The following is a 13,433-nucleotide window of genomic DNA, read 5'->3' on the forward strand; positions in this document are numbered from 1 at the left end:
TTTATTTACGGTGAATTACGGGGTTTTTATTTATGAGGATCTAATCTTGCACCACTGTTCAGTGACAGCACCCTTAAAAGCATACTCTATTTCCTCAAAATAAATTTTTTAAGAAATTTAGAGATATTAAAACTAATTTCTGTTTCATTCTACTACTGTCCATTACAAGAAAGAGTTTATTTAGATTAAGAAAATGATTCTAGACTGGTTTTAGTTGGTCCAAACATGAGCTAACTTCATTTTTTTTTGCCTCACAAAGGTGTGGGTTAATAGTCTTTAATTTAGCTTAACGGGGCACGTTTAATTTTGATGGACACTGAGAATGGATGCCATATAGGTGAATCAAGGAGAGGGAAAAAAAGTCCTAGATTTTAGCTTGGAAAAAGGTCTAAGATAACACTGCAATGCCATATCTGAACTTGGACTACCTTCAAAGGCATTTCCTAGTATAGACCTAATTGCAAATTTCTCAGACTCTTAACACTTAACACTTAAAATAGGTATTTGTTTACAGATCACTGGCAGGATGGTGCCAAGCAGTCAATAATATGCAAATACATTTCTGTGAAATAATATTAAATGTTAAATAAGACATAGCACATAGTACCATGCAGCACTTTCTAATTAAAAAAGAAAAATATAAAAAAACCCCATGAAAAATCATGGGTTAACAGTATATATTGAAAACTTTCCTTTTAATGCAGAACTCTTTTTTAACTAATTCCTGCACTGCAATGCAATAAGGTCTAAGGAATATTGCAATAAGGAATGCAATAAGGCATCTGAAGCCATAAAAACATTTATGATCTCCCATAAAACTTAAAAATGGACAAACTGATTTGTCTCAAAATATACAAAAATAATTGGACTGAGAATATACATGCCAGGTTTCCACTTGGAAAAAAAATAAAAGTAGGGATTCCTACTATTACAAAATAATGAAAATGAAGGTTCATAATGGAAATGCTGATCAACTATTTACTTCACCCATGCTAGCTAGACACATAAATGCTCTCAGACAGTCTGTAAAAAAAAGAAGCTTTCTTTGATAAACTCTGCTTCCGTAACCAAAAATGAATGACCACCTTCCCCAGCTTTTTAGATCAGTACAGATATAAGCATAGAAATCCCTATCTCGCAAATTTCCTGACTTCCCAGAATAGTTTTGAAGTAGGAATTATTGTAAGTCGTTAGTGAAGATGTATTATAAGAAGTGCTAATGAAGCAGGAATTACACTCTTTACTTTTTTATTATTATTATTTGTTATGAGATCATCCTTTGAAGATGTTGCCAAGGCCAAAATATAACTGCAAAGTTAATTTCCTCTTTTCGAGGCAAATTGAAGGCATTTCAGATTATCTATCCAATACAAGCTGGGAAATAGCAACCTAATCAAATCAAGTATGGTTTACATTACAGTCTAGCAAAAAGTACTATCCAACACTTCCAGAAATTAGTCAGATATTTGGGTACAGTAATTTCTGTACAGCAGTAGGCTAGGGCCAAATATGAAATGAAACTCATCGTTAATGTAAAATACCTTTAGCCTATGATGCTCTGAAGACTTTTTCATTAGGTCCTTTCAACAGGGAATCAAACAGCATGTGATTCATGTTTTTGCCTTTTCTGGGAGTGGTTCCCAGTATAGTAATCTTTGCCAACAGGACCAAATCAGAGTCTTTAGGAGCATGTTCCAGATTTAGTACCATGACTCAAGCTACCATCTGGTTTTAAAGGGGAAAACCCTTCTCTGTGGAACTATTAACCTGACTTGTCTCCAGTCTAGACTAATAATTATGTTAAGGATTGAGTCCATTATCCACATAGAATGGGTGGAGGCTCTGATAAACCAGTAATAATAGGCAACAGACTAGTCAGCAAGGATTGTTCTTACCTACTTGCTTTCTTATAAAAGGGAACTTTAGGCTCATTCAAGAATTCTACTTCCATTAGGACTGACAAACCGTGTGCTTAGTTCCATCAAAGGCAAAGGACTGCATTTAGTGTAGTGCCCATAAAACAGGAAATGGAATGTTTTTCAACAAAGCTTGACCTGCTCCTGTAGATTTTTGTCAACACTGCTTTTGTTCAAAATGGGAAGCAGAGTTCCTCTAATTGTACCATTCCAATTCTTCTCATTGCAGCCTTTTATATATTCTAATGGATGCATTCATTTAATATATGATTTGGAAAAAGTGCAAAAGTAAAACAAGCGTTGAGGACTGGAAAGAAACTGGTGACTTTCAGTAGAAAAAAAATAATGTACAGTTCACATCCACAGGGTGACAATTCTGAAATGCGAGTTTCCTAGGCCCCTTTTCAGCAGCAGGCCTTGCACAGGAGTAGTTTTCACTAAGAACAGTATGCAAAGAACTTCTGGCAGGAATCAGTCGCACCAACCTCTCGCCTGACCTGTGGGAGTGGGGGATGTGCTCTCGGGTGCCATCTCCTGGCACTGGGACCATCCACCGGCTGTTCCAGCAGCCCCATTGTGTGCAAAGGGCTCGTGTCCGAGCACACAGGTACATACATGCGTGTTTAGTCTATACCCATTTCAGTCACTCTAGAGTAGCACAGTCCAAGAGTGTCTTTCAGGCTGGTTTTAGAAGCGCATGCTAATGTAGTATTTATACGATCATGTTGGCATTCATCTTTAATGCACGTAGTTAAGGCTACTGTCCAATATCCACAAGAACGAGTTCAAATCCTTTTGCCAACCTCCCTCAGTCTACTCAGAGCTCTTAAAATGTTTTTTCCAATTCAAAAGTGTTAACCAAAGTATCTAGTTGGGGAGAAAAAAACTCTTTATCCCCTCTTGAAACAGGTATGAAGAAAACAGATTTTCAAGCATACTCTACAGTCAAAGGAAAGTAAACTGTATATAGTACTATTAAAAAATATTTGAATTATTTTCTTGCACTATTCTTTCAAATACCTCAAAGAATTGCAAGGAGATTGAGAAGTATTGTTATCACCCTTTTTCAGAGAGGGAAACAAAGAGAGGAAACTAAATTGTGGCTATTTTATTTCTTACAATTAAGAAAATTACTTGTTACTGAAAAGGGAAAAAAAAATTTCAGGAATATGCTGTTTTTCAAATCACCATTTAAAATGGCATATTTGAACTGATTGCTTTCGTATTAATTCAGGATGTTGACATTTTTAAGTAGTTGCACACAAATGTCTAATGAAAGATAAATTTACAACCTCTTTGGAAAATAGTGCTGATATCTAACTTAGCAGAACTATGTCAGAAGTAAGAGCAGTTATCTTCATATATAGTATAAATTCTTGTCATAAATTAACACTACAAAATGAAATACAATCAATTTCATACACAGCCATATGCAAGGGTCCCAGAACAATGACCACTGAACCACTATCAGTCTTCAGCTATCAGCTTAGCTTCGAGTTTGGCTTTCTTTCAATAGCACAAATATATTTAACATTAAAATACCTAAAAAGCTAGAGGCATCATCATCATCATCAGGTACTATTAGAAACAGCAATTTGCATGGTATGTTTCGCTCCTGTGCAGCAACTAAGTTCTAAAAGATGACTATGTTTGTAACCACTATTCAGTTTTATAATGACTTTGTAACAAAAAGTCTTGACAATTCAAAGTGATGTTTTTCTTTCTCTTCTGTTCTCCAAGGTAACCACTCTAACAAGAAGCAACAATCCTAAAAGACTGATCCCATTTAGCGGGCAGAGATGCTCAACATAGACACAAAGGAGATAGAAGAAAAACTCAAAGATGCAGTTAAAGAAAGCAAAGATTACTCTGAAGCTCTTGAAGATACCCTAATGTGAGTAGTAACATAAGAAATGGACATCACTGAAACAAACAAACAAAAAAATCAGTAAAGATCTAGCCACAGGGCTTTGTCTTCCTGAAGATGAAAAGCAGTGTGCTACAGTCCCCACAGAAGGGTAGTAATTGGTGTGCTGGGAACATCCAGTACCCATCCACTCTATAGCCCAGAGGACTGAGCGTATGTTACACAACCTCACCCTTCCCAACAGCATTAGCTTGAACTCTTTTCAGAGTACTGCCTCTGTCACTTTTAGCATGCACTCAAACTTGAGAAAGTGACACTTGCCATAGCACAGAGTTTTCTATGTAGCCCCCAGTGACCTAGGAACAAACCTTCCCACAGCTCACTATAGGAAAGATAAGGATAGGAAGGATAAGCTGATAGGAAAGATAAGATCACCGAGAATGCAGAACAACTGTTTGCACTGTGACAAAGCTAAACTAGATGGTGCCATTCAAAGAGGTTACATCTGACTGAGGGTAGAGTTAGGGCTGTAGTCCCATAGTCAGGCAGGCTGGACACATGGCCAGAGCATTGTATGGCCTTCTTTTGTCAAGCTCACCACACACCTCTCCATTAATAAATAACAATGCCTGTTACAATTTGGCCTTAACAGGCTTTGACAGTTTGAATTTGAAACGAAATTGTACTCATTTTAAATAGTGTCTTGCTGCAATACAAACATAAATATTTAATTATTAATGTATTTTTCAAGACTATATGGATCTCCTCTTGAAATTGCTGGTCTGGGGATTTTTTAAAATTTTCTGTTCAATAACAAACTTTGTTCATTTATTTCCTGTCAGGTAAGCTTGACTGTTCAAGAAAAAAACATTATACTTGCCCTCCCAATACTAACATTCCATTACTGATTCTGCCACCACAGAAAATGAGCAAAGAAAGTTACCAGCCTGTGATTTGGAAAGTCCCTTGCCTGCCATAAGCTGTGCAGCTGTAAATGCAGCTCACCTGCAGGCTCTGTTCCTCATTTGTGAAGCAGAGATAATAGTTACTCCTTGTTCATTTCACAATAGTGTTGAGAAGTAAAACACAGTAAACCTTTAGGAACACTGCGGTCATAAGAAGTAAAGTAGCAAAGGTGAAAAGCCAGGGCGTATTTACTTTCATGGCAGAGCACTACTCTCAGAGCAGTAAGGCAAACACATCCCTGTGTAACAACAGATAGGGTTGGTTCCAAGTGAGATGCATTCAGCCTGTTACTTTTAACATAGTATTGTTTCTGTTGCTAGCTTTTCAGGACACTGTGATCAAATAATTATTGTTTCCTTGGCTGCCAATTATTTTTATTTTATTAGTAATACCGACCTTTGTTTATTCTTCTTCCTCCCATGGGAAATTTCAACACGCCTTCAGAAGGGATGTTGTATGACTCTCGTTAATAATGGGATCTCTCCCTTTCTTCCCAGGAAAGGCTTCTCTTTCCATTTTCCATTTTTTTCCCCTCTATATTTGTAGAGAGGGACACCAAGTCAAAGCTCTGCTGTGTTCACATTCATGTGATGTGAGCAAGATGAACAGATCAGCAGTTCTCACACATTTGCCTAGGAGATGTACAGCTGAAGAGAGTTCATCTCAAACACCATTGCATTTAAACTGTTTGACATTCATTCTGGCAATATTAGCAACAGACCCCATAGAAAAGTGGTGTATACATACACTACTACAGTACATATACATTTTTGAGGGGTTTTTCTTCCCTTAAAGCAGTGAGTGTTTTCTTGGATTTTGCATCCTTCATTTCTTGGCTCTTTTCCTCTTAATTTCCTATTTGTTTTCCCACTACACTCTTTCCTTTCTCACCAATGCATGTATTTTACTATCTGTACCCAATACTGCTCACTCACAGCCTGTTTCTTGGAGTGGCTTTCTATGTTTTAGTTACTCCTCCACCCGCCCACAGATACCTGATCGTCTTCTTTCACATACATAGTTTATTTTGCCTTCTTGTCATGAACTACTAGCCTTTGTCCTAGAAAATCCTTTTCTTTCACTAGGTCATCATGTACTTCTGTCATTCTCATTTGTAGCCCCCAGCTCCACTACTGGCAGCTCCTGCTGACGACAGATGTCTCACAATCAGCTGCAAGCCTGCTCTTGGCTTCAAGCCTGAGGGAAGCTCCAGACTTTTTTCACACTTGCTCTTTGCAGTAGCACTTTTATACAGATGCAGCAAAGTCACCTTTTCTTGAAGTTCAACTTCTTAGAGAATTCCAGGTCTCTCTGCACCACCAAGATTGAATACCTGTAGAAACAGCCTGAGAAAAATTGCAGACAATGCTATCCAGCAGGGTGAGTAAGTATGGATGGCATTTTGCCCTGGAAGTCCTGTTTTGAGCAGTCAGAGCATGTCAGTGCATTATTCCATTACCTAATATACACAGCAGGAGCTCCAGAACTGTGTGCAGATGAACTTTCATCATTCCAGTCTAAGCTATATACATCCTCCCCCACCATCTAGTGCAATACTTTCATCTCTTCCCATGTCTCCTGTGCCATTCAACCTCAGTATTATCTTCTCCTATTCATTTCTTCCATTTACCTTTGGCCAGCCAAAAAGAATACATAATTGTCCAACATGGAGCTAAATGAAAAGAGTCTAAGGTGTGCTAAGTCATCAAGCAACCAGCAGGAAGGTCTACAAATTCAGATTGGCTGGATATTCCAATGCCATACACATTTAGATTGGCCTGGTGCCTATCTATCAGATGCTGGCAGCCAAACACCACAGCCTTGTAACCTGAAACAAATGTCTTAAGGGGCTATGTCTGTACAGATCCAATATGCAAACTAATTGTATCAATTTCTGGCCTGCGTTTTCTGCTGTATCTATGTGCTCCTGAGTAAATAAACCAACACCAAAGGACTTGCTAACTCAGCTCTACGTGATGCTACTGCATTGGCAAGTAGCCCTTAGCAATAGAAAGCCTGTGAACTAAGATAGCAGCTGCTGAGAACCAGATGTCCACGCGACCTGCGTTTGGCAAGAGCCTTACTTTCCACTAGCTCTGGTCTAGTCCTGCAGACTGAAGCCCTAATAGCAGACAGAGTTCTAGAACACATCATCCAATTTCACAGAAACACAGAATGGTTCAGGCTGAAAGGGATCTCCAGAGGTCATCTTCTCCAGTCTGCCCTGCTCAAGCAGGGCCACCTAGAGCTGGTTGCCCAGACTATCTCCAAGTATGAAGACTCTAAAACCTCTCTGGACAACCTGTGCCAGTGCTGGGTCACCCTCACAGTAAAAAAAACCTGTTTATGTTCAAACAGAACCTACTATATTTCAGTTTTTATTTCAGACTTAGTCTTATCCAAAATTAATCCAGGTTACACATTTTGAGATCACTCCAAATGCAATCAAATGGATGTTTGAGAGATTTGCTTCAGCAGCAAAAACATAAGTGTTTATTCCTAGCCAAAACGTTATTGTAGATTTATTCAGTTTCATCTATACAACTATGTTCTGCCACTCTTATTCACAATCAGCAGTACCTGACTTTAACACCGTATTTCTTCAAATGTCTTAATACAGTATAGGCAGCTTTTTCTTCTTCCCTTAGCTGCTTCCAAAAACAGGACACAATGCAAAATACAGAGAACTCTCCAAGCGCAAATATACCACCATACTATGCATTTGTGATGATTTAAACAATTGAAGTATATGTTTCATCCATTCAAAAGTTAGTAATACTACAAATAAGAGATAAAGAAGAAAGATTGATTTATTCCCCTCCATTTGTTTCCCACATTACAGAGATTAAATCCTAAGAATTTAAAAAGCCACAATTAGCATCTGTGACAGAAACCTGAAAACAGCTTTACCAAGATTCATCAAGACAGCCCTTTTCTAGTACTGCTGAAGTCACAGTTATGGTTACAGCTCTGTGGCAGATCATCAGCTGGGACAAGTCACCCAGATCACTCATGAAAATACAGTTCAGTTTGACCTGCAGAATTGCTATCATTGCAGTTTAAAAATTATCAAACCATCTGCAGACAAGTACTACTGATATCATGGCTAGGCTTCGCAAATGAAGATTTAAGAAGGTTCTATCCACATTTGTTGCAAGCACGCTGGTGGCTAATGAGGCCAATACGAGATAGACATGTCCAACTGCAAAAGGCACAGCAGAAAGACTCCTTAGATGGTATACTCTGCAAGACACGATTCTTTCTGCGTTGTCTTTTCTCCTCGACTACTGATATAATTTAGAAATAAAAGACATAAAGAACAATAATAGAAGTGAACAATACATGCCAAACATTTTTAGTCTTCCAAAAAGAGTGAAGAGATGCTAATGAACACTAATGAAAACTCCCAGAATGATGGACTTCAAAATGTCTGTTTTCTCTCTAGTATTTTATTTCTCTTCAGATCAGTAAGAAAGACCTCTACAAGTACAGGCTCTGAGCTTTTGCCATTTTAGTGAGATTTTCTCAAAAACTTAAAAAAGTTTAAAAGCTTCTGCTAAAATGAAACTGTACAATAAAATTGCATCACACCCAAAAGCTTTATTCCTTCAACCTTTAACCTAACAAGTCAAGGAAATTAATTAATTAATCAGCTTGCAAAATGAAGTGTTACTTTTGTGAATACATGAGGCAGAATTTGGCATTCAGAAGACTTCCTGCTAAAGTAGCTTGCTTTATGTAGACAATATTTGTCTTACACTTTTTAACAAAACATAACTGCTATTTTCTGCCCATTAATATGTACAAGTTTTAATTTTAAAGTTCATCAATTTGCATGGTGGTAAGAAAAAAAGAAAAAGGTTTCATCTGACCTTTTTTTTAATAAAATTTTAACAAAATAGCTGTTAACATCCAAAAATGCTTCAGGGTCAATTCCCATAAATTGAGGTAGCATTAATTTAATTTTTAAGTGTAAGCAGGATGGTTTTCCCATACCTGTAACCTTGTTTTTATCATAAACAAGTTGCTTCTTGACTACTTTAAAATAAAAGTAATCACTCCCAGTCATTTTCATACTGAAAAAGTGGTACTGCTAGAGATGTTAGCGTGTCTAAAGAAATAGGAGGGAAAACCAGGAAAAATTCTGGTTACAAATAAAATATGCAAAATGTTCTGGATATAAAATGTCCAGAACAGTATTTAAATCAAATACTTTTCTTTTTTTCAAAATTAAGCAAGACTTAGGAATTCATAAAATACACATGCTAACGAGGAGTCACCAAGCCAAGAGGAAACTCTGTACAGGGAGGTGTGGCTGTCGCCCTGTTAAAGCCAAGATGTCTGAGTCAGCACCACAAAGGTGGCATCTTCATCTATTCAGGAGCCAAAAATTGGGAGTCCTCTCCTGAGGCAGTGCCTAAAGTAGCCTTTGAAGAACAGAACACTACTCACTCCTTTTGAAATGCAGCTGCTGTGGGAGGGGGTATGTTATGCAACACCCAAGCAGTTATAGCACCTGCCAAGTTTTGTGCTCTAGCTTTCAAGATTAGCCCTGTCTCTTTTCTCATGATTATGTAACAAAATTCAAAACTAGTCTTTTGAATAGACTGAAATCCAGAGCAACTTTCTCCCGCATCCAGAGTACCACAGACGTTAGGTTACAACCATGTTGCCTCCTGCCTCTGAACATTTATTTTCTCTTAGTCAGATCTGTGAGGACACAGAGGGTGACTTTGCCCTTTAGCTCCCTTCTCACTGTACTCCAGCCTAGACACTGGCCTGGTGATTAACATATGGTCATGGGAAGGAAGAGACATTGATATGAATGAGGACACACCTGAATCCCATTTTCCTGCTTGTCCAACTAGTCTAACCACTATGCTAACCACTGAATCATGAGCAACCTGGTTTTGAATAACAGTGTTCATTGCTACTCTGTTTTCTTATGTTCATGTTTTTGGCTTTGTTTTTTTTTTAAGGAACTATCCACATACCCACATTGGATCAGTCCCTCATGAGGCTTAGATGGCACATCAACCCATTTCAGATTGGCTTAAGTCCCTAGTTACACATACCAACACCACAATTGCTATGAAGTCCTTCAGATAAATGAGAATATGCTTACAGAATTAAAGTAGCTCAATGACTGTGCAGCTGCTGAGGAGGGTTGGTTGGTGTCAGTCTTAGACGAAACAAGTCATAGGTCCATACATACTTATGTGTGATCTTAAATCTGCATATTTCATATAGTATCAATGATTTTGAAAAAAAATACTGTGAGAAAAAGGCACAATGATTCATTATGCATCATTATGGTTTGCAGATCAGTGTCTCAAGCTGTGGTAAAAACTTTTATTCACCACTTCTAATAGCATTCAAGAGCTTTTATTTAGGACCTAAATAGATTAGGCAAGGTGAACAAGGCAAGCGAATGAACGTTCATTCTTTCTTCTATGTAGAAAGAAGAAAGTAGTCTAGACATTAAAAAAAGTGGTTAGTGGGCTTACATAAAACAAAAATCATAAAATGTCCTCTGACATTGATAACTAATGTAATATTTAAATTACCACATTGATCATGATTTGGCCATTTTACTTATTTTCTAAAAATAAGTCCATGTGGGAAAGAAAATAGATATTGTTTTAAATTAATTTGATTATCATATATCCAAACACTAGTCCTGATAACTCATGCTATGTCTTTTTGCATATCCAAATTACAAAACACTTCCAACAGCAGTCTGTGCAGTAACTGCTCATTTACAAGTACATGATTATCAACTGAACATACAGAGAAGAGGAAAAGAGTTATTTTAGCTACTAACTATAGTTATGTATACAATCTGCTCAGCTTTCTGTATAGGTACAATGTGAAAAGCCTTTTCATTTATTTAATTCCTCATTTTACAGGGTTTCCTCTCCACTCTTGCAATTAAACTTTTTTTCCCCTTTTTCAACAGTCCTTTGCAGCAGCAGTCTTAATGACTTATTCTCTCAAGTCTTAGAAAAGATATTTCCCTTTCTGTCAGGTGTTCCAGGTTCCTGTCATGTCTTCCTCACAACTGTTCTGCCACTCTCCTGGATAGTTCATCTCCCTGCCTCTGCAGTTTAGCAGCTCAGAACTCCATGGCATTGTTCAAAGAAAAACAAAGCACCTGACCAAAAATGCATAACAAGCAACTTTGGCATTATTGATAACTTCATTATTTTTTATACGTCACCACAGTGACTGATACAAATTCTACATCTGTACAGCTTCTGTGATCTACAGATTCTGTGACATGAATTGCAGCACTGACTCATATTTAAAATTAAAAAAAAATTAAAAAAACCTACCTGTATTCATAGTTTCTGACTTTTAATAAACTCTGGCTGAAATATCTGCTTTGAAAGAACCAATACACATTTAAACCACTTTTTTCCCTTACAACAACCTAGCTCTTCTGTGCTACTTCTGCCCTCTTACCACTGTGAGACAGGTTACACCAGACGACAGCAAATTATATACCAAACACCTTATCCTGTTATGCTCTTGCTTTCTTCCCCTGCTTACCCTCCAGAGTTCTTTCATTTTAGACCCATTACAAAGATCTTACATCCAGCTGCGCCACACTAGCACAACTCAAAATAATCCACCTTTAATCTCCCAAGATTCCTCTTGACCCAGCTAATGACAGAAGCAGTGGCGTAAGAAAGAGCAGGTACGATCTGGAGATTATGAGAACACAGTATCTCCATGGTGCTACCCCTAAATGCCTATGGGTTGAGAGATTTCATATGACGACAGTAGCCAAGGTAAAGAAGGGTGAGGTGCTATAATTATGGCACAATCTGGCTGTCAAATAAGGTATTTTCCAACTCTAAGGCAACAGTTTTAAGAAGCAAATTGTGCATTTTAATATACTGAGATATATTAAAATGGAAAAAAAATGCAAAAATACAAGAGTGGATGGAAATCCTGTATAGCTAGCAAACTGTGAAAAAACCCACACACATGGCATTAAAAACTCAAAAATTCTAGTATTATTTAATCCAGAAAAAAATTGCACGAGTTTAAATATTTAAAACTTTGAAGTGAAACTAACAAGGGAAATTACCATCTTCTTTTTTAATTAACTGAAAACAAGAAATGAAATTATGTAATTATCAAGGCTTTTAAATTTAGTATTTACTAAAAACTTCCTTTTAGTACTGTAATTCCATATCAATTGTAATCACACCTGGGGAAAAAAAACCCTAAATATTAATATTTTACTACTAATAAGTTGGGAAATTTAAGATTATAGAATTAAAAAAACACCCTAATCAAATAACTACCAAGTTTCAAAGTAAAAAAGAAATCATAGACAGAAATGCTTTTCTACTATTTTTTTCAGCAATCAGGAATGTATTTTTTAAGGGGAAAAGGAGTTTTTTCCAGAAGTACCAGAATTTAGTCCTCATAAATAACAAAGTGAGTGGACTAATGACCTTAACCTAGTACAGGTATTAAAAATCTTGTGCTCTTATTACTTTGGGAGCTTAAAAAAATGAGATGGAGCAATACAATAATGAATTGGAGAAAATGATTTCATTATACCATATTATATAATTCCTTAATTCCATGCAATCCACCATAATGAATTGTTCTCATAAAATATTGCATATTGCATTTTATAGCACTGATGAGTCAATAAAGATGAATAGGAATAAAATTCTGCAGATGAAATTGGTATTTCTTCAGGCAACCAAACTGCTAAATACAGGTTCTGTTATAGTGATTTACCAAGGAGAAAACTCAGTTTATGCTAAATATTTTAAAAACTCATTTATACTTATGACTGCAAAATAAGTAGTTCTGCCCTTCCCTCTGCTATATTCCAGGTCAGGTTTGGTACATCCAATATATAATGTAGTAATAAAAAAATTATGATACATTTTTTAATCAGAACCTGTTGTACCTATGAATTTATAAGTTTCAGTACACAATTGTAGCCAAGTTGCTACAGGAATCATGCCAGTTACAAACTCACCTACCCGGTCAGGGTCTAAAAGGTCTGATTATCAACTTCCTTAGTTACCTGTTGCATGAGCTTCCCAAGGCTAGGGACAAACAAGTGTGACCAGGGTCTGCGACTCTGGAATTCCTGCCATGCTGGTTTGACCCTATCCATTACACTGCTGTTACTTGCAAAGTGATCTATCAGAAAGATGTTTCCATTTTATTTATTTTTGGTACTCATTAGATTAAGTCTGAATTTCAAAATAAGAAAGTCTTCCTTCAAGAAAAATAAGGCGAGTCAACAAAATCAATTAGAAGAAGACCTTTAAGTGAGATTAGATTTTGTCCAGTGACTTAAGGAATGTTTTGCAAACCGTACATAAACTTAGTAAAAATATTTACCTATTAAAAAAAAAAAAAGGCACCAGTTGTGAAAGATATCAAGGAGCTAAAATTTCTGCTCAAAGTAAAAAGTGAGGTTAACTATATATAGATTCCACCAGTTTACTGAAATCAAGAATAACACCGGTTCTAAACATTGTTAGAGCAGAAAATTCTAAAAATGACATGGCAGAACTGTGATAAAAACATCCTACAGAGATGCCTACAGAACCACTAGTTCATACTCTCTGTATGACCTGAAGCACTTCCTTTGCCTACAGACTTGTTAATAACAATGGACAATAACGTCTGCATGTAAATAC

This window comes from Corapipo altera, unplaced genomic scaffold (genome assembly GCF_003945725.1).
Source record: "Corapipo altera isolate COAL_440 unplaced genomic scaffold, ASM394572v1 0, whole genome shotgun sequence".
Classification (NCBI taxonomy): Eukaryota; Metazoa; Chordata; class Aves; order Passeriformes; family Pipridae; genus Corapipo; species Corapipo altera.